Below are 26,457 nucleotides of genomic sequence, written 5' to 3' on the forward strand. Positions count from 1 at the left end.
AAAGGCTGATTAAATTATATAACATGATTCCTAATGCTGAAGATTTGGGGTCCCGCCTTGTTTGCTAAAGCTCTTTTCACAAGCGGGCGAATTAATGCTGCATATGAAATTCTCACAATAGTGATAAAATAACAAAAATTCCTATTTTAAAAAATGAAATCTATCAAACTCTTAATTTACTGAAACCTGATCATAAACACAGGCAGGTAGTGAATTCAGGGAAGCAGAGTGTTTGCTGTTGTTTGCAGTGAGCCGGCCCCACCCTCCACTGGCTCGCTCTCAGCCCCCAAAATCTTTATCTGCTACATGATGCATGAAAGCGCAGTGCCTTCTCAAACAACTTTACATGACCCCTGACCCCATCTGCACAGATGCAATATGGCCTTGCTGCCACCATCCATTTCGGCCTGTGGAGTAGATTCAATGAATTTTTATTATGCTGCACGTGTATGTCACTCGGTTCGACTCTTTCTTTTGATCCTCATCGCCACCAATGTGTCTTGGAAATACATCACTTGAAGATGTTAGATGTTTGTGCCTTTTGCAAAAAAAAAAAAAAAAAAAAGAGCTCCAGTTTCACGTTCCATCTTTTCATTTGCTGAAATCTGAAGTAAAATCTGCACAGTAGGTACTACATATTGGTTTTTTTATTTGTTTTCTTACTTCAGATGACAATTCCAGCAGGATTGTGACAGGCAGATTTCCAACCAGGCTTTCTGGCAAACACCAAACTGAAGATAGATTTGAAATTCTGTCCTTTATAAATTTTGGCTATCTCCGTTGAAAATCTGGCATTGTCGTTTATTAAAAGCTTACATGTGTTCAAATTGGTCCTGTCCAACAATTTTTGCCTGTTCTGCTGCTTTTGGGTGCCTGGCGTTGGTTTTTTGAGTTGGACCGATATTTCTCTGTGTTGAGAAACTTTTTTTTTTTTTCCATGTGAATATTTGCGAATTTAATATATTTCAGGACTGCAACAGTTTGCTTTCTGCATCAGCAGCCTGCAAACTGAAAATGGTGATTTTGATGGGATCGTGCTTGAATGATGGTTTTTAGGGCTGTCACTCAGTCTGCACCACTGAGAAAAGCCTGTATGTTCATCTACCTTATTCAGTGTCTTTTTTTGTTTCCTTCTGAAGCCTCTGAAATTGTCAGTGCCAGGCAACAACTATATGTTCCCCAGAGGGAGCCCAAATATCCAGGGAATCAGGCGTCATTTAGCCTGTAAGAGCCTTTTTCTTTCCCTGACACTCTGTATTGCCTTTTATTTCCCCCCTCTCTTCTACTCTCGCTATCCTCTCTGCCTCCCAGCTGTACAAACATTCAATCTCATTAGGTGGTCTCATTCATTCTTCCCTCAGCCTCCTCACTTTCCAGCCCACTGTTTTTGATGAGTTTTTAATCTTTTGTGCTTTACTGGACGCTGATGTACAGTATACAGCTCTGTCTGTGTTTATTCTCACTGTTTTTTAATTTTATCAAATCGGCTTGTAACGCATCTATTTTATGAGAAGTCAGAAATCTGAATATAATCTCTGTCAGCTTCTTCACGCCGCGTCTTAAATCGTCTTCCCTCTAATTGCACCATATAACACTTCCTACCTTCCTGACTGTCCTCATCCTCTTCAGCCTTCTCACTAAACTCATATCCGTCTCTCTTACTACACTGTCCTCATTTACAGGGATCGAAATCAAAAAAAGACCAACTTTAAGTGTCACCCTGCTTTCTAGCCAGATTTCATAATAAGATTTCAGATTAAGTGCTATAGTAATGGAACACTAGCCCATTTATTTTACAGTGATACTAACTTTTAAGAATTAGAAGTGATGGAGTTGTTGAGTTCGATTTTAGCGGTGTAATGAAACGCTTCTGAGTGAGTGCACTTTCATTTCGAGATCATATTGGACCATTTGCTCCCTTTACAATTCACAGCCACTGTGTTTTGGGAATGAAACCATTTATATCCTTGCTGGTGGGCCCCAAGCAGATACATTGTTTAACTGTCACAGATGACAGGGATAAAGCAGGGATAAGGACATAGTACTGTAACATGGTGCCGCTGTGCGTATGTGTGTCATTGTAAGCGTTTATACGGCTCTACTTATGAGAGTGACTGCATAGAGTACCGCTGTCTTTTTACTGCACAGTCCCAGAGTTGTACAATAATGCGCACAGGGACAATAAAGATTTAAACAAGCACACTTGCTGTTTGTGCTCCTGTACTCACAGAACACTATGTGCATAAAGACTGAGTGAAGTGAATTGGGGGATTTTTCTTTTAATATATAAACAATAATCTTTCTCAACTCTCCAATACATTTTTTTTTACAAAAAAAAGGGAGAAAAGGGATATAAGGGATTATTATTGTCTGGTAAGTTAAGAGTGAGCAGAGCACAAATAAATGCCATTGCATTGATGTGTGGAGGTAGTTTGAAGAGGATTTAGAGACATTTTAATCGAGAATTCACATCAAATTTACCTTAACTTTCAACATTTGAAGGGCATAAATGATAGAGTGAGTCATAAGCTACTCGTTTAATTTTCAGGAGGAACTTTGTGGGCTCTTCTGAGCAGATGTCTATGTCTTCATTAGACTTTGTGTCTAATGATGTGCTTTGTCTCTGGGTCTGTTTCTACAACACTGTTCCATTATCACTAAAAATAAACTGCTAACATCCAGAAAGGACAATTTGTTTATCATACTATAAAAATGACGTACTTTATATCCCTGTACATCTTGTTTTATATCAGTGCTTATGTAATACATTCATACATGTCCTTTGTATAAGCGAGTGTGCGAGAGGAAAGCAGCAGCTGCCAGGATGTGATGACTCAATTTCTTGACAACCCTGGCACTGAGCAGCTATTTGGAAAAACTGAAGGAGATACTGGCTGATGAGGAACTGCAACTGCCTATTAATTTGAGCAAGGGGAGGGCGTGTGGGAAGAAGAGGTCGCACAAAAAAAGTCTTTGCTAGCTTGAATGTAGAAATCTAACAGAGATAATATTCTACTGCTCCATTGTTTTTTGTTTTGCTATGGCGTTTTTTGGGTAATTAAATAAAAGCACCATTTGTTTGTCAGTTTTCCCACAGCAGTATTTTCGCCTACAGCCTTCCTTGATTATCTTAAACTTTGGGTGGCGGAACAAATTCTGTTAGCTAAAGTGTGACGTGTAAAACAAATGACAAGCTCCTTAGATTGTTCTTCTCCAGCAATGGTGTACCCACTGATGCAGAATGCTGTATTTACATTAAAAAATCATGTATATCACTGTCCTTCAGCTGCTGGTTAACAGAGATATCTACTTAGCCGATCACATGGCAGCACCTCGATGCATTTAGGTATGTAAAAAAAGGTCAAGGCAACCTGCTTAGAATGAGGAAATAACTGCTTTCAGCTGATAGGAAGACAACAGTATCTCAAATAACTACTTGTTACAACCACAGTATGCAGAAGAGCATCTCTGAATGTACAACACTTCGATCCATACGGGCTTCAGCAGCAGAAGACCACACTGGGTGCCACTCATGTCAGCTAAGAATTGGAAACAATTTGCAACAGCAGAAGATTTGAAAAACATCGCCTGGTTCAATGAGTCTGTTTCTGCTGTGACTTTCAGATGGTAGCGTCAGAATTTGGTGTAAAGAACAAGCAAGCATGGAGCTGCTGCTTTTGTGACATGTGGGGGTGTTTTCATGGCACTCTTTGAGCTTCTTTGAAACAACCAAGCATTGTTTAAATGCCATGGCCTAGTTGAATATTGTTGCTGACCATGACCATGCTTTTTTAGACCGATCTTCTGATGGCTCGATAACGCATCATTGGCACATCATTAGGGCAGGGATAGCTCAGTAGGTAGAGTGGTGGCCCCATGATCGCAAGGTCGGGGGTTCGATTCCCCTGAACAGCTACTTGAATGCAGAGAGCAGTTTCCCCGCGGGAATCAATAAAGTATACATTATTATTATTATTAAATCATCTCAAACTGGTTCCATGAACATGTCACTGAGTTCCCTGTACTCAAATGGTCTCCACGGTTACCAGATCTCAATCCAATGGAGCTCCTTTGCGATGTGGTGAAACGGGGGATTCACATCATGGATGTGCATCCAAGGAATCTGTATCAACTGGCTGATGCTATCATGTCAACATGGACCAAAATCTCTGAGGAATATTTAAGATACCTTGTTGAATCTATGCCACGAAGAATTAAAGCACTTCTGAAGGCAGAGTCCAACCCAGCACCTGCTAAATATAACTGATAAGGTGAGTATATGTACATCTACATTATTGACTCAAAGCAAAAAAACTAAAGTATGGAAACATATCATAGACTCCACTGAGAGCTGTTTCAAGGTCATTCAGTGGACATAACAGCTTCCTCCATATGTAGCTTATCTTCACCCAATCCCTGTATCACATCTGACAGAGAGAAAATAGCCACGTTCTATGTACAGTACAACACACACTCAGTAATCTAGTCGCTATGAGATATAGATAACCCCAGAAAGCACAGGTAACACACAAACAAATCACGAGAAGTTCACTTTATCAGCAGCCAAAGGAGACCTGGCAACCTGTCTCCGTGCTATTGTTAATCGTTCTTTCTCTCTCTCTCCAGCCTCCATCTGTCTTTCCCCCTTTTCTTCCTCCCATGATCTCTCTCCCTCTCTCGCTCTCCTCCTTCTCCTTCCCACTTACTCCTTCCCTCTCTCACTCCTTCGTTGAAGCCCACAATTTAATAACCTCAAGTGCTGTCAGAGGAGGCATTGAAAAATGGCTTCTATAAAACATAACGGCCTTAATCAGAGTGCGCCGAGGATTCTCCCTGCTGCTGCTGATTCCACCCCCCTCTCCCTCCCTCTCCCCCAATCCCCGCCTCTAATGAATTAATGTTGAAATATGCAGGGGCTCAGTAGTCATTAGATGTGCGCCGTGAGACGTGATTTAAGATGGCTGCCTTTATGTGTCTGCCAGGCAAGATGGAGCGGGACGGGCCCGGCTGGACAGTGATTGTCTTGACTGACTGAGCCAAAAATGCTTAAGATCACCCTTCGTTGAGGGTGATAAGTTACCGCATAAGTGTTTCTCCCAGCCTTTTGTAGGCCCAAATTGTAGGCCCAAATTATGTGATCAAGAAAAAAAAAATGGCAAAGGGCTTCGAATTTTTAGGCGTGTTCTTTTTGTGTGAATATGACCATATATCAAGTGGGAAACAGCGATGTGGGCTGATACATTCAGGAGATTCATTTTCTTTATCCAGCAGCCAGCCAGATAAAATATCCTTTATCCAGTTAGTCAGGTCTCTCTTGAAGGAGAGACTTTTAATCTCGGTGAGATTTTTTTTTTACGTGGATAAATAAAGTAGCACAGTGTGACATGCTTTAGCTATAGCATACAATCCAGTAATTATATGGATTTCCACTCCTCCCTCAAAGCATAGATTCACCCCTTGGATCTGCAATCTTATGGTCTGGTAGTAGCCAAGCTGTGATGTTCCTGCTCGTAGCTGGGTTTGGTCAACACATTGATTAGCTCAGTTTGTGAGGTCATGCAGGCATTACATTCACTGCCATTTCTCTTAGCAGAAAAAGCAGGGATGTTACTAAAATAGCTCATCTGTTGACGTGTCCCCAAAAGTCGCAGCCGAATGGAAATCTCGTGACCCTGAAACTGAGAAGGCGACGTGGAATTTCAGCCATCATTAAGGTTTTAAGCTACATCTGTGATTTTCCTTCAGTCAAAATCTCTTCTGCGTTTGCAAACTACTTTCAACTTGAAGCTCATGTGTATCAAACTGTAAAGTGAGTGATTTTGTGCTGTTTTGCTTACAAAATCCTAATCAGTGTCATCTGATGCTGTAGGATGAGCTATTTTGGTTGAACACTTGATGCATCAACTTAACAGCTGTCAACTGTGTGGAAAAAACCTATATTTTGAAGGAGGATCAGTAATACAATCCAGAAGCAACAACAAAGGAAATTGCTGCCACAGTAAACTGATTTGATGAAGAGAGAAAACCAAAATAAAACACTTTTGCCGCGTCGCCGTTGAAGATTCGGGTCATGAGTGACCATAAGTGACAACTTATGATGATTTTTTTTCAATAAAATAATCTAAACATAACAACAGAACACCAAACCTTGTGAGGGAGAAACATTTCCAGGAGCCACCTCATAATCCTAACACTGATTCAGCAGGTTTAGGCTCAGTGTCGCTCACTGATGTGGACTGAATGTCTTTTCCTTCTCACTAGTTAACGAGCTAGAAAGCCAGCATATCGCTCGTTAAGCGCTGAGAAGTGAGTGATTTAATGATGGATTGACGTGCTGTGCTACAGTCATGTCCGGGTCTTGGATGGACCTTTTGAAGGGGGTTGTGACCTGACATAAACTGACCCCATCTGTGTATGTAGACTCATCGGCCACTTCATACATGTTAAAGACATTAACACAAAAATCTAATAAGCCAGTCACATGGCAGCAACTCATCTAGGCACGTAGACATGGTCAAAATAGTCTCCTGAACTTCAAACCAAGCATGAAAATGGGAAATAAAATTAATTTAAATGACTGAACATGGCGTGGTTGTTGGTGCCAGGCGTGGTTGTCTGAGTATTTTCAAAACTACTGATCTGCTCTACAACCATCGGAGAGTAGTGAGAAAAGAGAAAACGTGAGTGACCTGCAGTTCTGCGAGTAAAAATGCCTCGTTGATGTCGGGGGTAAGAGGAGAATACCCAGACTGCTTCAAGCTTATAGGAAGGCAACAGTAAGGCAAAAAAACACTTTTTACAACGAAAATATGCAGAAGAGCATCTCTGAATGCCCAACACGTCTAACCAGAAGGCCTACAGCAGCAGAGGACCACACTGGGTGCCACTCAGCTGTCAGCTATGAACAGGAAACTGAGGCTACAACTCACCAAAGTTGGACAACAGACAAATCTTACATGGTGTGATGCGTCTTGATTTCTACTGCGACATTCAGTTGATTTATTTCAGGCAGAAAGGGTGTAGGCAGCTTATACGCCCCTACCTCTCATACATAATATATTTTTAGCCAACCACAAATTGACAAAACAACAGAACATAGTATTTCATAATTACTTTAATTTCAAATAAGTTTGATATCAATAAACTTCTTAATTAACATTTTATTTTAAAAACAATATTTAAACGTGATGAAAGTTCCATTTAACTTCAAATTATTACTGTTGTTATTCCATAAATTTACTCGCTTAACAGGAAGCAACAGATTTTTCTGGAACAACTTCACCTGCTTCCAAGAAGACGAAGATCTGAGACAAAGAACAGCTTCATGCTAATTGGTCAGCTTGTTTATTTGTGAAGGTGTGATTGGTCCACTTGGATTTTTTCTCTTTGACATTTTGCAATAAAGGCCACAAGCGCGTTGGTCACTTAATAAAACTGTTCCCTAGTACTTTAAGTCTTGTTTTTCTTGTTTTAACATTTAGTTTTTGAAAAAGAAGTATTCATTCTTGGTTAATAGTATTAATAATGTGGAAGATAATTTGACTCTTACATTGACCCCCTTAGTACCAAATGAGCATCATTTAAATGCCAAAGTCCACCTGAGTATTGTTGCTGACTGTGTCCATGCTGTTATGACCACTTCTGATGACTGCTTCCAGCAAATCTGCAGCAACTGCGTTATGCCATCACGACACTGTTTTCAGCACCCTGTTGAATCTGTGCCATGTAAAATTAAAGCAGTTCTGAAGGTTAAATGGTGTCTGACTAGCAAGGTGTATCTAACAGAATATCAGTGGAGTGTATTTGCACTTAATGCAGTTTTAGGATTCATACGACACTGTTTTGTTGACCCTTAGCTAAGAGTCACTGCACCACAGGCTGCCTGGACCTTGATTTGGGTATTAAATTAGAATAAATATTTCTTGAGCAATGATATTCTTAATGTAATTAATTGAATAATATAATTAGCATTCTTTTGCACGTCCTATGCACTTTGCACACCGTGAAAGCCTGTGTTATTTTACGACTACCTTGCCTAACGAGGTAATGGTAACATACTGATACCGTAACATGTTCTCGAGGAGAAAACTAAAGATGTTATAGCTGTTAGTCATACACCTCACCGCCACGCTCCACAGAATTCATGAGAGCCACGATACGTCAAGCCTTACCATCAAACGCTCTTCAGACAGATATTAAAAAAGGAACATCAAAGTGAAGATGCTGTAACTTTTCTGAGCATTTTTTTGACAATGTTTCATTACTGCTGGGCAGGTCTATAATCTATTTCCTTTGAGACTTCCTTCTTAAGTCAAGATCACACAATTATGAGAGCTCTCATTCTGACGGCGGGGCGGAAATTAATTAATAAATAAACACTGCATTTTTACATTCATCAACATGCGGTAAGAATAGCTCTAATTATCACAGGTGAATTAACACTTTCATATTTGTGTCAAAAAATTAATTGTATCCCTTAACAGCAATTCCCAGGGGAAGTTAAAGAAGAGAATGGGTAAGGTAAGAAAGGAAAAAAGAGAAACAGTGCGGACCACCAAGAGTGCTAATTGCTGCTTTCAAAGCCTTGCATCAGTGTTACCGTCTTTCTACGAGAGTGTACAGTGTCCCACAGAGAGATGATGTAGGTAGAACCTTGTTACAAATACATAGATGTCAAGTCTTGATCTACAGTACCTGGCAGGGAAGTTCTCTTCATCTTCACTTAACCAGGCAAGCTGACCGAGAGCGAGCTGCATTTAGAGCAGCAGCAGCGACAGGTAACTGTTAAATGGCAGAACTTACGACTGAGTCGTCTGCATGTGTGGCAGGCTTCCCCCTAATTTTCGGCAAGTTATGAATCTTAGCTTTGAACATGATTTTGAGTGTGTGTATATTTATCAGTTATAGCAGAGACTTCCTGTCCCTGCTCCTTTCACTCGTAATGTAGGTCTAACAAGCATGACAGGGAATACCGAGTCTCTCAGTAACGAGCTTCCTATGGGGAAGCAGAGAACCGATAAGGGTCAGAGACATTGTAAGGGAAAGATTCATCATTTGAATTCTGCACAACAAAGATAGTGGCTATATAACGCGTGCCCCACCTCTATCCACCAAAAGCCAGTTATCTCCAATGTAACAGCAAAACCAGGAAACATGTTCAGCCAATGGTGTTGCTGCACTGCCATAACAACATGGTACGACTTGACCTTGCTCTTTTGTGTCCAAAGAGTTACAAATGAGACTTGGAATTTTGTGTATATTAATTCCTCCACTGAGCTAGTTGAAGTTCACTAACATTACAGTGGCAGCAGGACTAAAAAACCTAACAGATTTCAGAGTATCTGCTTTAAGGTCACTCTGGTTCCTGAATCATTTTTGTTGGGAGGGGAAAAAGTTGTATGTAAACTTAAACCTTAATCTTTAACACGATGCTAAAATGATCTGTCACACATTTAGATTGTATTGTAAACAATACTGCAGTAACTACAGTCCCAATCATTTGTTTCCTCATTAGTCTTTTGATTTTTGCTTTCAGGTTTTCTGAAAATCAGTTTCCAAATCAAAGTGAGATCTGAGTAAGTGTGTAAACAGCAGGTACACAGCTCCAGCTTCACATACTGTAAGTGGGCAGCTCCTCTCTCTCTCTCCCTTAAATCTTTCAGAACATAAAAGACTAAAGAAGAAGCCTGAATAACTATTTGACAAAAAGCACCAGACTCACTCACCTCTTAATGTCCCACCTTATACTGTTTTTTGTGAGTGACAGAATTGCTGAGAGGACATGCCCTATGTGGGTGCTTTTGACCGTTTTCCTTTTTGAGTGTTAATGTCTGAGTGAATATCCGTGTACCTGCGCTGTGACTGAATGACAGAAGGGGTGAGAGTGAGTGAGGGATCACTTCATGCATATAGTCTGCTTGTGTATATGCATGAAGTGTGTACGTGGTCAAACCCACTGGTGAATACCACTGCATTAGCTAGGCCATTAGCGCATTTAGCTGTCTGTAATGCCCGAGTGTTAGTGACACGTTTGGGTCCCCCTTCCACTTAGGCACCACTTTTGACAGACAGGACTGACATGCCAGGTGACAGTAATACTACTGTGTGGTAGCGAGCGTTTTTCTTGTTGGCATAAAATCCCATGAAAACACCAAAGCCTGTGTAGTGTATTTATACTGTCCGAGAACTGTTAAAAATGAACAAATGAGCCACACAGTTTACAAAGCACATTGGTCCTAGAGCATATTTTAAGCTAATTCCTTATACACTGTTCTTTTGCTATAAAAATATTTACTAAAGTGCAACGTTTGCCACTAAAAATAACTCCTAAAAAAACACTACTGGCTGCTGTTTAGTAGAAAATCTTTTAAGTAAAAAACATATTTGTGAGTTATGTTTCCAACAAGAGTAAATGGGAAGTTAAAATGCATTCATACAGTATAGCGCTGAGAAACATAAGTAGGCAGGATGTGTGAGAAATTACACACACAAGACTATTAAAAAGTAATAGCTGTCTTCCTGATTTGATATTTTTTGCATATTTGTCACATTCACGTGTTTCAGATCTTCACACTAATATTATAATTAGACAAAGATAACCTGAGTTTTTTAAATGGACTAACAATGAGGTGGAGTCGTTGCTGCGAGTAACACAAAAGTACAAAGTTGCAAAAGTGAGTGAGAATTAAAGAATTTGAAGAAAAGCTATCTGGAGCATGTACAGACTGATGTTAATCTTTAATAGGGCTGTCAAAATTCAGAGCAAACAAAACAGCTGCTGTATAATGCCCTCCGCTATCTTAGTTTAATTGGTCACATGACTGCATCATATGACTAAAATGCGTCATCGTTTTAGAAAGTCTCCGTTTTCGCTGTCCACACTGCGACGCGAAAGCACCGTTTTCAAATGTATGCATTTTCGAGAGCGTTTCCAAAACGCTGCGTTTTCCTTCAGCGAAAACACCGTCTCAGTGTGGACGGGAGAGAAAACGATGCATTTTCAAACAAAAACGCATTAGTGTGGACGTAGCCTGAGTCTAAACTTTAACTGTATCCTGCTGCTGTAATGAATCAGTACATGCCCAAATGTTAGACGTCTGTGTGAAGTACCATACATTGACCTGTGAACAAACAATTTCTTCCTTTTTATGTTTATTAAGCTACCAACTCCAAGGACACACTTTATTTAAGCACAATAAGTTAAACTGTAGCTAGATTTAATGCTGCAATCTGATATTCTTAAAGGAAACAGTGGAAACGCACACAACATCGTATAATGAATGCAGAGGACGTCACCATTAAATGTAATGTTGATAATGGTCATGACAAATGCATGTAGGCTATTTGTGTATATTCACTGTGCATATAAGTATGATAAATTAACTCCCTGGGAAGAGCCAAAGCCAGTGCCACACCACGATACCGACACATCTTGCAACATCCCCCTTCACAAGCTGCTCGATTGTTGTTATAACTTCGGTTATAAGGTAAAAAGAAATCTACACCAATGCCTTACTTCATAACACAGAATAGTGAAAAAAATGAAAAAGAATACTTAATGGAATTAAAAAAGAAGAGGTGACAGAGAAGAAGGAGAAGACACTGGGCCCAAACTGCAGTCTGCTGTCTGGCCTTTAAGCAGCAATGGTGACGTGCATGTACGTCCCATCCCAGAAACCCAGCTGGATGTTTCTGGGATCTCTGACGTAAAGTTTAGTCAAATCTTGGGCAATGTTAAAAGAAACATCCACACCAAAAGAAGAAAAAGGTGCCGTACTTCACAACAGAATATTTTTTTTAAAGAGAGATAAAAGAGAGGGAGCAGTTGAAAGAACCGTTTCAGAGAAAGTGAGGGCAGGTGTGCACAAGTCTACACAAAGGGGATGCAAGCAAATACTAAAAGTTGAGAAAACAGAGGAAGCTCTAAGCAAACGAAGAGGACACAAACAATAGATTCCTCCAAAAGAACATAAGGAACCCCGCTTTGAAGTAACATCTGAAATCTATCCCATAAACCCATCCACTCCAAAACAATGATATTCAGCTCTTGTTGACACAGAATGCTGCAGTAAACTGAGAGCAGTTGAAGTTTTAGATAAATAATTAAATTACATAATATAATCTTACAATCACACTGCTGGTCGTCTCATGGCCTGAGTGACTCTGCAGAAAGAAAACTAAATTAATGAATGAAATTAAATATTCGAACTAGTACAGAATACTTATTAGAGAAAGCAATGTGTAAATGGATAATTGAGATGTTCACCATTAACATGTGACAAAGCCTTAAACAGACAAGTGCATCTAAGATGTCATTTAAAATTGGTTATTTGCTGAATTGTCTTTTATCTGTAGACACAACACTGGTTCATCCCATGAGTTAGGTGGGTTTCTATGCTAGAATGATGTCTGTGGTTTAGCAAAAATAAATAAATTCTTTATAAATGGTCAGGTATAAGAATAGGACTAAAAGAAAATCCAAAGAAAAACATTTTTTAAGACCTTCAGAAAGCTTGGAGAACTTTTGCTCAAGAGTTCTCCGGACTCCTTAAAAATACTGATTGCTGCCATTGCTACACCTCAGCCTGCTACTAGATGTACCTAGGGGATCAATTTGAAAATCCTTACTTCCTTCTTAGGTTATAAAAGTCACAAGATGTTCACAGAGCTTCACATCAACAGCGTTCTCCAGTTATCATGTTCATAAAATCAGGTGTCCACACCACTCACCCAGCCAGGCTTCCAGCTCCTTGGAAGCCCAATATAAAGAAATCTGGGGTGAGTAGATTTTTGCACAGTACTATTTAGTACTTGACTTCTTGTTTTTGTTTACTTGCACTCAGAAATGAAGTGATTAGAATATAGGGGTTAAAGACTTCGTAAGCAGCTGTTTGTGGCCATAACTCAAGACAAAAGTTCACACAGGTCATGATGGCATTTTAAGTCTAGACCCGGCTGCGTTTGGGCCATCGTTTTATTCGGTCTATTTTAGCGACTTTCACACAGCTGTGAGCTTCATTTGGCCCATTCCAAACAGGCACAGCAGCAGTTTGTTCCCCTCTAATGAGGGAGTCTGAACATCAAATAGGCAATATGTGAAGGTTTCATCTGATCACAACCTGATGATCCATCACTCAAAACAGGATTCATCCCAAAAATCGTGCAAAGAGTAGTGAGAGTGCTGCACGAGAAAACCAGAGCAGATCAGGAGCGAAAAAACCTGAAGTCACCCTCAGTGGGAACTAAATAGTACACTTGGCACATAAACCATGGAAACTGTTTCCTGTGCTTATTATTATTATTATTATTAGCACAGGTTATAGGCATAATAAATTAAATGCTAAATCTAGTCATTTTTAACACATTCATGGCAAGAAGTGGAAAAGTCAGAAGATGCCAAATATGAATACCAGCAACAGATAACAACATGCTGGGAGAGTACATACAGTATCTGTAGTTCAGGTGTTACACAAAAAAAATATGATCCTTGTAATTCTCCAGCATCTGACCACATGTTCGCAGTGTCGCTGTCAGATTAATTCTTAAGTGTAAAGTAAAACCATGTGTAGATGATGTCAAGTGCTCCCCAGTCTTGGTTCAATATACTGCACACTGTCAGTTCACCATAAATGAGGCCATTTGATGAGCTAAGTTTGGACACAAGGGCGTAATGGCTGCATTAAAGAGGAGACTTGGGAGAATGGATGGCCAGACATCAGTCACTTTAATCACCTTTTTCATTATTCAGTGGATGGGTGCCACCTGGTCATACATGAAGGGTGTCAATGGGATCTGGAGTCTGAAGAAGGGTGAGACATACCTAACAGGGAGCCGTGGAGAGTCCGGTGCACTGAAACCTTTTTATTTTCAGCAGAAGCAGGAATACGTTTGTCTTGCTGGGCGACTATGTGTGCCTTTTTTTTAAAGATAATAAATACAAGAAAATCATTGGATCTGTGTCAGTGTAACATCATTATGATCAAAATCCAAAGAACCTGAAGTAGAAATCTGTAGCTTCAGTTTCTTTGCTTTATGTGTTTTGTTGACCGGGGTCAACCATGCAAATTTAAGCCCTAGTTTCTGCAGAAGAGAGAGAGATCTAACTACCCTGGATTTTGTTAAAAATGACCAGCTATGACGTTAAGAGATGATCTGCTTTGTATTTTTTGAAAGGCAGCGCAAGTAAAACTGACTTAAGCCCCAGTTTAAACATTTGAATTCTGGCTAAATGTCAGTATGCAAGAAAGGTAACTCATGCCTACAGGATGATCCACACCCTCACATTTCAATGCAGTCCTACCGTCCACTTTTCACAGACACACACCGCAGAGGAGATAAGAGAGAGAATAAGCTGTCAGCAGGCCGAGTTCACCAGTCCCCTCTATATTCTTCACATTACTACAGAGGGAACAATGTGTCTGCGGTGGCAGGTGGCCATAGTTCATAATGTGCTGATGCTGACCAAGTGTCAGTTTGATCCATGGGATCGGTGAGTGGGACGGGGCTGTGGCTCCTGAATCCTTAAGCAAGCAACTGTGTGGTACTCCTATGGGGACGGTCGGAGACATGATACAGATGAGACCGGCAACTATCTGCCTAATGGCAGACAGATACAAGGCAGAGAGAGAGGGAAAGAGGGATGAAGAAGGAGGAAGACAGCATGCAGGACAGATGAAAGGTTGAGTATCACATTTGAAAAAGGCACAAAGGCAGATACTGCACTTGTCATTCTGTGTTATTTGTCTTCATAGGCTAGTAACCCTAAAACTAATGTACTGTATCCGTCCCACAAACAGCAAATGCCATTCTGTTTAAGAACAGCCGTAGCAGTTGATGTTGTATGTTCGAGTGCACGGTTGAGGCTGATGCTTTACCTCAATTACCTGCAAGTAATTTTTTGCAAAATCCAGCACACCAGCATAAGCTAGCAATGGATGGCTAATTTTTCTTAGAGCACTTTACGTCATGTCAACTTTGAGGATGTTACTACACACTGAGGTTGCTAGTTTCCAAAAAGGAAAATAAATGAATGTTTTTAGTGATTCTGAATGGTCCTAGTGGTTTAAAATGCTGACAATGCACCCCACGACTGTCATAGAACACACCACCACAGATCGTTGCTAAGTCCGCTACTTAGTAGCTATCTGTGCTATCAGACTAATAATACTTGAATTTCTTTTGCAAAAACCTCTTGGGTTGTCTGTACCACACAACAAATCACATTATTTGTCAGATAATTCCATTAAAAGACTCCAAAAGGAACCAGCAAGCACAGTCGAGAGATTCATTTTAGTTGCTTGAATTTCAGGAGGCGGGGCCTGGCAGACAGCTGTCAACTCCTTGGTTCAGCATATCAGGCCTGAACATTACCCAAATATATGAGTCATAATACATTTACACATATACCAGTTCTGAGGGGGAGGGATGTGGACGTAGCCCTAGAGAGACAAAGAAACATTTTGTTGCTGTTAAATTCAAAATGTGAATGTGTGAAGTGGTTTGCTTTTGATGTGAGTTTCAAGTTGAAACTCTAGCATGGAGCATTTTTGCTGGCTTAATTTTTTGCCCCAGAGGTTGCTGCTAGGTTAAAGCATTGAGTCCAATCTTAAACCATTAAAAGTGATGCAAACAGCTCACACTAGTGCTGAACAGTGAAAATGAGATAGCTGCTCCCTGGCGGCAAAATATTAATGCCACAAGATTTGCACAGTTCATATCAATGAGATAAACGATTGCTTTGTTTGTTTGTTTTTTGTATGCAATTCTTAATGGTCATGTCTAAAGAGCTATAATTTGGATAATAACAATTTATCAAGTGGCAATTTGAAGGCAACAAATGACAGTATTGCCACCAGAATATGTGGTTCCCCCGTGACTCACTGACAGAAATGTACTCAGTTTCAACTCACTGCTCAGCTGTCCATCCTGCACCTTTAGTGTTTTCTGAAGACTTAACATAGACAACAAAAATTGGCTAAAATATATTTAATATCTATAAACAAGTAAATTAATTATAAAGCTACTGCTAACTGCTTGTTTCCCATACCAGCCAAAATCCAAATGAATGGTTGAGTCAGGAAGGGCATCCTGTGTAAAATCTTTGCCAAATATAATATTATCAACAAAGAGATTTCCAAAGAGATTTTGAGTGGAAACTGTGCTTCTGTAAGACATGCAGAGGGTTGGTGTGACAGAGGAGAATGATAGAAATGGGGAGAGATGGAAACGGATGATCTAAAGGAGAAAAACAAGCTAAAACAACATGAATTAAACTTAATTTATTTTAATTAAGGTCTGTTGACTGGGCAGTGTCTGCAAAAATGACATCCATCAGAATACATTTTTTTTATACGTTTGTATTCTTTTGAATCTATGTGCACAAATCAAATGATATACATGAGCACTGTGTCACAGACTGCAGCAGGTTAGGTAGGGAGATGTACTTTTTAGCGCTGACACAAATAAACTGAACTTGGAAGGGGGGGAGAGGACGTAGTTAGGACACAGTTGTTTACACAAACACACACACACACACACACCTTAAGGCAACGTCTGCTGTGAGCAATGAGCTGAGTGAGCATGATCAAAGCAACAAAGTACAGCAGAAGAGACGCACACATCCACATATCTTGAGCGAAAAACAAAAAAAGTGTAACTCACACACACATTGACAGAGCTACTTTATCAGTCCCAGGATCTGACTCAACAGCATTTACATATTCAACAAACTGTCACATCCACAAATGCACACAGGAGCCCTGGGCATTTATTTGAAATAGATTAATATATTAAGTGATGCATGAAGTATGTGCAGAGTGACAATAAATTCATCGTTGAGATGATTCATTGTCATCTAAACAACGCACGTGATAAGCTGTTACTGTGTTTGACTGTGGATCTTATAAAATATGCATGGAAAGCTTGCTTTTCATTCCAATCTCAATTGCTGGTCAATGAACCGGTAATGAACATCAGTGTCTTTAGTTAGTCAGCGGCGGGAAGGTCAGACGATGACGTTGATGGCGATAGATAACAGGAAAGGAAGAGGAAAATCCCACAAACATTTAATTTTTAAGAATGTCTCTGTACTGTCGTCTGTTTACCCTCCGCAACATCCCTGACCCAGCTCATCGCCTCTCATTGTCGCCACCCTCCACACCCCTCCCGCGCTCTTCTTTCATTTCCAAATGCGCTCTCTCTCGCTCTCCCTCTTTTGGTCCCGCCATGCGATTTATTGCGCAGGGCAGGCAGACAGCAGAGAAACCTCCCTGTATGGAACGATCTGTCATCTCAACATTATCAGCCAAACACACCGCCTTCCATATTGTGCTACAAGGGCTTGGGCAAATTGCTATTTTTATGGGACATGATAAAGGAAATGCTACCTTATGTTCACATTTTTTACTGCCCCGATGTTAGAGCAGGACATGCAATGATTCACTATATTGGAAAGTAGTTTGTGTACTTTGTAAGGTGTGTGTGTGTCGCTGCGTTGGTGGATTGGTGGGTGGGTAGAAAGAGAGAAAATGAGCATTAATATGGCTGTAAAATTGTCAGCCATTAGACAGTTCTATAGTTTGATTGTCGTGTCAGTCATAACAGCAAAGAGGCGCACGAGTCTTGCACGGCTGGTTTTAATTAAAGGAAAAATCAAGAGTGATAGATTAATCTCATTTACAAATGGCAGCACTACTGTATTCGGATTGTTTAATCTCAGTTTCAAATAGATCACACATTTGTATGTTTCTTTTTTTGTCTCATCTATTTTGGTCAAGTCCTGGTTGTCGTATATCAGCAAGTCCAAAAGTCAGGATAGGCAAGATAAAGAGAGGGGGAAAAAGCAAATCTGAAGGCAACAAGCAAACCTATTACCATGTTCTGTGGGCAAGATGAGTGCATGTTGACTTCATCTGTCTGCTCTTTTTCTCCTCTCTCTTCTCCTTCCCTGTCTTTTCCTCTCCTTCAATCCTTCTCTCCCCGAGCCCTCGGCATGCCTGACAGCCAGCGCTGCACCAAACTGACAGGCCCTCAAACCGTGGCCAAGAAAGCGAGCGTTAATTAAGTCATTGCCGGACTGTAATTTCCTTGAGAAGTAAAAAAATTTCTTCACACGCGAAAAGGTTACCAAGACCTTTTCTGTGTCAAAATTACCATGCGTCATGAATATTAATGCGCTTAATGAAGACAACCTTTGGTTCATCAAGAATGTTCCAGTAGCAGGTGCCAAGCTGATAAACTCACTTGGTGAAGGCTGCCCCCCCCACATCTTTTTCACTTTTTTTTTTCTATTGCTTTCTTCTTTTTGCAGTTTTATGTCAGATCCTTAGAGAGTCAGTTATTTAAATCAACATCTTCCTATCAGAATTTTCTGGCTCACATGAAAACACATACACATTAACACACATATCTTTCTTTTTATTCACTTTCAGATGTCCTTGGGCTCGTCTCTCTGGCCTGCTGACTTTGGTTGTCAGATTTCCAATACAAAGATTGGTCTCAAAATGTTTATTTCTCAGTCTCAGTTGATTTCACACGTCCTCTTCTTTAGTCAAATGTCTGAGAGTTCAAATAAATTTGATGTTTTCTTTAGCTGCTCAAGTTCAGTCGGGCCTTGTAGCAAGATAATTATACTCCGTCCTTGACATGTTTCAGACTGGCTTTTGCTTTCATCACTAAAGAATGTTAAAATAGTTTAAAACACAAATGAAAATTATTATGAACCCAAATTTCAGTGTAATAAAGGTTCTGTTTTTAGTTTTGCGATTTTTTTTAAGATTGAGTCAGACAAGCTCATGAACGCTTCTTGTCATTAGTATTTTGCTGATGTTCAGTTGTGATCTTACTAAATATTAGATACAAAAAGTATTTAATACTCAAAACTGATGGGACTATGGCACACTTGCTTTGGTAAAAAAGAAATAGATGTATACACTGAGCTAAGCCAAAACGCTAAAAAAAACATTAAAAACTTAGCAACTTAGCATTAACTTAGCATATGCTAATGGACCAAGTTACAGACTGGCCAAACAAATATTTTTTTGCGTTTTTAAGGAGTTATATAAAACTGTTAAACATGTTACTTGCTGAAATGTGCGGTACTTGCTGACGTCACATTAGCTTTCATTCTGGCTAACCTTAGCAGTGCTAGCAACAGCAGCCGTTGTAGAACGTGATTTCATCTAGCTTTGGTATAAAAATTCAGTTTATTCTGACACTATATACAAAATTGTTTCCATACACTCCCATAGGACCAGGAGGTTTTTTGCAACCACAGCTATTGCCATCTGGCAGCCTTTACAGAAAGACTGCAGTTTTAAGGCTCTTCTGCATTGACTTTCTGCACTTCTTCTGACCTACTAAAAGATTTCCATGTTTTATTTGTCTGTGGTCCAGAGCTTAACCCCTCTGAGCATCTTTAGGATGTGCTGGAGAAGCAGTCCAAATTGAACACTGGGAGATTTTGGCGAAACTTAAAGTTTGTGACGCTGCATAAGCTTATCAAAAAGATGCCACGGCAAATGCAAATCCATCACCACAGCTAAATGGACTCTAATGAAATATTACCCGTGTGTGACGTTTTTCCCCGTCCAGATATATACACATATGAAAAAAGAAACGGTTTATGTGTTGTTGTTCTCATGTGTGCTACTAATGAAACTTAAAGGCTATCTGCCAACCAAAAGTATAGATTAAAAAAGAAAAAAAAAAGTAACTTCTTTCAGGTAAAACAAACTATTGCAAGCACGTCACAGCTTTCGAGAGTAGTTTGTGGGCAGTGATCAAATAGTCTACACTATAAAACTGCATTTTTGCTATACTTACCATTACCCTCTCATGTTCTGATTTAAAATGGTTATTTGACTCCAATACAGTGATTTGAACGGGTTGTTAATTTTTATTCAAGATACATCTTAACACATAACCAGACACATGCACTAGCTCGTGGACAGTGACTTATCACTGGCTTTCAGCATCTGTCATTGCCCACTTTATCACTGAGTTGTGCCTAGTCGCTGTATCAACACACATTTATTCTGGGTGATTTTAAAAATACCAGTGATTTATAAATAGTAATGGCCATGTTGCATCTTACTAAGCAAGAGGAAGTCACCAAGTGTCATCAAGAGAGCGTTTGATCTCTCAGCTCTGTGGATGAGCTGCCCCTGCACTCCTCCTCCTCCTAAGCCACGCCGCTGCCCATTATTTCAGTTGTGTAATTGAGATGCAGAAACATTGACAGAACTCATTTACTGCGATGGAGAACTGTGTAATGTGGAAAGGAACACAGATTATTACATCAACCCGCACACACACAACAGCAGACAGATACACATGGTTGTAAAAGTGAATGTAATTTGGCACCACGTTTGAAGAGCTTCTTAAATTGTTCTGCGAGGATGTGAACTTGTAGTCGTGCGTGTAGCCGCGGAGGCAGAAGTGACCAGAGGTGCCAACGCGTTGGGCCACTACTTCCATGCACAGTTTGAGCTTGTACACAGGTGTTTATTATGAGACTCCCGCATCAGTATGAGTGTTAGCGAGCGGCTATTGAAACGGGATTACATGTTTATCCATCTGGAAATATCAACAACATCTCTTGAATCTTCTTTTTGTCTCTCTTGAACATCCTCTCTCCCCTCTTTCTCTATCAGGATGACAAAGACGGCGGTTCATCCTCTTGAGACAAAGGACCTCAGTCACACACATGTGGACACACACAGACACACACATACACCAGAGCACCGAGGTCTGCTGTCATACACCTCTCATTAATTCCTACCTGTCAGCCGGCTCCCCCTACCGTATCGGCCCCCCGAAAGGTGACAGCTTTCCAATGACTGACAAAGGCTCTTTAGGTGATACAGAAGATCCCTAGCAACCGCTGGCTTCTGTAAAGTGCCCCTCAAATGTCACTTTTGCTGCTCGGAGACGTGCACACTCACACACCCACACACAGTATTTTTAAAACAGAGGCCTGCTCTCAAGTCTTCAACCATCTTTGACATCCCGAGGCTATGGATGTCACAGAGGCCTCAGCTCTTAAAGCTTTTAACATCCGAGAGAGATGGCGTTGTTTGACAGCGCTATTGGTGGATGCCATTGTTGCGTGTCGTTTTCTCCCCAAGTGCATGGGATTTGCTTGTTTTTTCTGTTGTAAGAGGCAGATAAGGAAGAGCGAGAAACAGAACCAAACTTTCCCTCTGTGTCCATTCAGCTGTCATGAGTTGAGTGGCAACAGCGAGCAATATTGGTGTCGGCTCACACTAGCTGGTAAGGGGTCAAGTACAGAGAAATGCTGGCTTCTCGTATTGACGTCATTCAGCTGTCGAGGCTTATTCCATAGCGCAGCAGTGCCTGTTTCCAGCATTGTCTGTATTGCAGAGCTGACGATAGTAGGCTGAGGCATTTGAAATATACGACTATTGTAAAACTTCACACCTGAGACACTCGGAGGTGGGTGAGAATAACTAGTTTTCTCAATGCCCAGCAAGTGGAAACGTGTCATTGTAACAAACAGGGATTCCTTATTTGTCCAACATAATATTCAAAATAGTTTTTGCCTGTTATAGTGATTGTAGTTGAATGGAGATTAATGTACAATACACATGAGTGGCCTGTTATGGCTTTCAGAGCGGACAGTGTGTGCAGACTTTCTCTGTGGTCGAGCTTTCTGAAATAAATGTTTTCTGTAAGATACCAGAGTAAACCTGGACCCATAAGATTTCCATTATGATTACAGTCTTGTCCATACAGTCATATCTAATATCTGATACCTTAGACAGTTTTAGGTGATTAGTAGCTGGTGCGCTTCCATGCAAGCATCAAATGCTGCCATTTTCTCTGTCATCACAGAGCTGCACACAGGGTGTCCTTTGGAAAAGGTGTCTTCATGAACTAGCTGCTGCAATATTTAGTGATGAGAGGCACCAGTTCTCTTTTAAAGAGTGACTAAGTCTGTGTTAGGAGACAGGAGAGATGGTGGTGTAGAACATGGACTTCTGAAAGGAAATGGCATTAATGGTAAGAAAGCTTTCTTCTTTTTCCAGTTTGTCCCAACCATTCGGTCGGAAGTCCATGGCTCATTTAATGTTGAGAAACAGAATTGATAAATAACATAAAAGCTCTTTTTGTGAATAAAATATTTACTTTACTATGAAATAAAGGGAATTTGCCACAGTCCCTGATTTTTGCAGGTTAGTAGCTTTGTTAAAACTAATGGCTAAAATAACATAGTAAAAATAGCATTTTTGCATTCAGCAAACAATTGCAAATAGTTGCCCTGAGGTTGATCATGCAACACCCTCTTTGTGAGCACACAGGTTGCTTGGTGGGAGGCAACCCGTCTCCAAACAAACAGATTCAACGAATCATGATCCAATTCAGTCATGTTGTCTTTCTCCATTGCCAACATGTTGCAATCACTCTGAGTCAGTATGCGTCAATAGGACACCTCTTTGCTCAACTGGTTGTATTGTGGTTATTTTCCTATATAAATGTAAGGTTGCTGAGCTCTTATTGCAGTTTGCTGTCCTGTAGCAACTGTGTCATTATTTTTGGAAGAATTTTGCAGACCTGGTCCCCGTCTTTAAAGCAGTGAGAATTCGTTGCACAGGGTCACAATAATTTTGGTAATGCCGATGTTTCCAACCACTTCTCTAGTGTGACTTTAGCACAACATACCCTCCTTTTAAATTTACCTGAAGAGTCACCTTTCTTCAGAAAATATGTTTCATGCTGATCCTTTGGGAATCTCCTTAATTCCCTTTGTTTATAACCAGTTACTTAGTAAGCAGAATCAATCTGTTTCTAAAGTCTACTCAGGAAAGGGATTTGGAAATGACCGTTGCACCAAAGCAATGGAAAGAATCTCTGGAAGCTTCTCACGTTTTCCAACGGTAAAGTCTTTAAAAGGCAAAGATCCAGTGCAACTGACGCCAGCCTCATTCTTTCTGACATTGCCCTGATTTGCCAGTTATACTGGGATTCAGTATAACCGTCAACCGACTTCTTACAATACCTATCTCATGATAAGGATCGCCGTGTATGTATGCATGTATATCTATAGGTATGTTGTCTCCTCCAGGCGGGTCAGTCTGCATGAAACTGTGTATGAACGTCATCATCCATCCAGCAATTTTAAAAAAGAATTTAAATCCTAGTTCTTTTGAATTTTTTTCTAAAAGTTTTTTACGGCTTCCATTTCCATTGTATCACACTTAATGTATGTCACCCATACATCACTTAACGGTCACTGCAACAGAATTTTGTTTGACTCCTCACTAAATACAGAAAGAATAATTTGGAAAAACTGCCACAAGCCTAAGAGTGGGATTTTTGTAGTTTTCATGAAGACTGTTTAGTTTGATCCACTTGTAGACACATTTGGTGCTGTGGGAGAAAACAACATTATAATATTGCTGGAATTAAGCTGAAAATAACACATTTTTAGCGTAGGGATTGAGTCTCCTAAATTGGCAGATCTCACCATGTTGGACTCGAGTGGTCGAGGGAGTTAATGAGACATCTTAAATTTAAGAAATGAAGATTCACTGTATGTGGATCCTCTGATAAATTTGAGAAATCCTGACTATATTAAAATCAAGCTTTAATAACGACTATCCTGTTTATATGTAAAAGTAAGCCTTTTCGTGACAACACTTTAAGCCTGCCTCTTTGCAAAATCAAAAGTTGCTGTGTTTGTGCAACCTGACTGTATAGAAGGCAGCCTGCAACAGTTCTCCTGTGGACTGATGGTTACTTAAAGATGGTTTTTTGGAGCTTGGACAGGTGGTTTGTTCCCAGGACCAATGACAGAGTGTATGAATTTGCTTTGATTTGCTACTCTGACAGGTGTCTCGGGCATATAGAAGTGCCTGCAGAGGCTCATGGGTATAGCAGTATGTAGAACAGTTTGCCACAACAGCTGGCAATAAAAAGTATGAGAAATAAAAAAAAAAATTAAGAAATGAAGGTGCAATAATTAAAAGCAATGACCTGGACATGAACCTACAGTGCTGTTACATGATCAAGTGGACCAGAAGTTTTGAGAAAGTATTTTGGAACCAGTGGTTAAGAGTCAAAGAGTGAAAGGCCTGAAAAATACCTCACTTTAGCAATATGGTTCATTAAAGCAAAGAACCGAAAACATGTGAACTTTACTTTTAAATTGCACTTTTGAATTATTCTGATCAATTTAAAAATGGCAAGATTAAAAAAGTCGAACACAAGCAGTAGGGTCACAAAACAGCTGGATCTAAAAGAATTTACCAATGATGTAGATAAGACAAGCATCAGTGTGGCATTCATTGATGAAGTTTAAAACGGGAAATATATGCGAGAGAGTGATCGAGGGAGCGAGCGTGAGCTTATCAAATTAACCAATCTGCCACACTGTGACTCAAATGAAAATCACAACAGGATGCCGGTGCTTAGAGCACCAAAGCCTCGGCTCTGTACGCTGCTCAGCGAAACTAAACTGGACGCTTTTGTGTGATTCAGTGTGGAAACCATGACGGTTACGAACTGTGAGAATGGTCTTGTTTGAAATATGCAAGTAAGAAGTATACTGGACCAAAGCATTGACTTATTATTGTGTTTTTTCAGGTTGAAATTCTTGAATAAATTACTTTGCTCTCATAAAAGTCTTTGCTGGTCTAGAGCAATTTCTCATCTGCTGCGAACCTGAAACTGAACCGATATAAAACTGATACTTAGGCTTTCCTAGTTCAGCGAAATTTAGCCAATAAAAGCTGATATTTATGGCCTTTGTTGCACTGTGCGTTTGGCCACATCATCAAAGGCTTTTTCTGAGTGTATATATTATAGTAGCACCAAACTAATCTAGAATGATAGTCATATTCAGCATTTCATCTGTTAACTGATATTTAGAGCTTGTTAAACACCTCGCATGACTCTTAAAGCCCGACATTGTCATTCCTCAAGTGGAAATCTTAGCGAGGAGTAAATGAGTAAAAGCAGGTGCTGCTAATAAGAAAAAGTGCACCACAAAGCAATTATCACGAGAAATGAAGCAAAATGATTTCACATTCTTATGCGCGCAGCGGATGTCACGAAGGTGGAAATTTACCCCATCAGTAAACCAGATGATTGCATTAGTACAACCGCACAACCACAAAGTGACAAGCGCTCAGAGCAAACAGTCACCTTCTGCACCGACTGAGGTGGATTCATCATGTGGTTGTACGGTTTACAACTGAATACAAATAGTGTGTGCAGGTGCACATTTGTAAGGCTGGCGAGTGTAGCTTCATGATGTTTATGTATGCGTTAAAAATCTCTCATGGTTGCCGTAGTGAAAACAAGCTCTTGATATGAAAAGAAATGACAACTTTAGCACCATTTGTTTTTCACAGCGTCTTTAAATACTTTATCGTAACCTTATTCATCTTCTTATATCTGTTCTTTTATCTTTTTCTGTGGTAATTCTCTGCATAGGAGTCAGCAAAACTGAACTTTGAACCTCGTTACACGACGATCACGGTGATTCTCCCAGTTTTACAATATCCCCTGTCTGTGGCAGCATCACCCTTTAAGCATAAGGAAAAAAAAATGTTGAAATATATGGCTCAAGCTTTCCTGCAGAAATTAATTATGTAACCTATTGTAGCATACCTCCAAAGTTCACGGTGCATGAAAAACTTAATATGCATGGCCTTCACCTTTACAGGCTCATAAAACTGTAGAGTTGTGCTTAATTTTTTTTTAACTTATTTTACAGTGTGACAGAAATAATTTATTAAGACCGGCATATGATAATAACACTCTGCTTGGGAGAGATGTTAGAAAGTTGGGTTTGATGTCCACTCGCGCAGCCACAGAAAGGTCAATAATACTTTTTAATACGCCTCTAATGATATTCATGTTCTTAGTCATCACCTTTAAATTGGATTTTGTGGGGAGCAGTGGAATTAATTCCACCATCTAAAAAAAATCTGAAGATATGAGTGTCTGTGCAAAATACGTTGCCATTATCAAGATATAACTGTCTGAGTAGACATATAGTAGTATATAGTAGACATATATATATCTATATATATATATATATATATATATATATATAGATAGATAGATAGATAGATAGATAGATAGATATAGATAGATAGATAGATGCTTATGGGTTAAAAAAATACTGCATGCACTTTTGTGTTAGAAGAGAGTTTGATTTCGCTCAGCCCTGCAGTATAACACAATCTATGAAAGCAGAACTCTTTATTTATCAAGTGGCTCTCTGGCACATCAAGTATTGTATTTAATACTCTGTAGTACTTTACTGTCACTCTAGATGTGTATGCTGTTGCTGTTTGACCTACATCTCAGCTGTGATGTTTGTGTGAAAATGAAGAAAGGTAAAAAATGCCACTTTTAAATGCTCCCTCACACATGTATCACAGACTGGACTCATCAAGTCAGGGTTGTGCATGTTCTCCGACCAGGGCA

At 39.9% G+C, this 26,457-nt stretch overlaps 1 protein-coding gene across 4 annotated transcripts in view; it reads left to right on the top strand.

Moving 5' to 3' along the window:
* Positions 1–26,457, top strand: part of LOC100691448 (teashirt homolog 1) — a 171,802-nt gene that overhangs the window by 98,357 nt on the left and 46,988 nt on the right. The window lies entirely within an intron of this gene.

Source organism: Oreochromis niloticus, linkage group LG22 (assembly GCF_001858045.2).
Source record: "Oreochromis niloticus isolate F11D_XX linkage group LG22, O_niloticus_UMD_NMBU, whole genome shotgun sequence".
NCBI lineage: Eukaryota > Metazoa > Chordata > Actinopteri > Cichliformes > Cichlidae > Oreochromis > Oreochromis niloticus.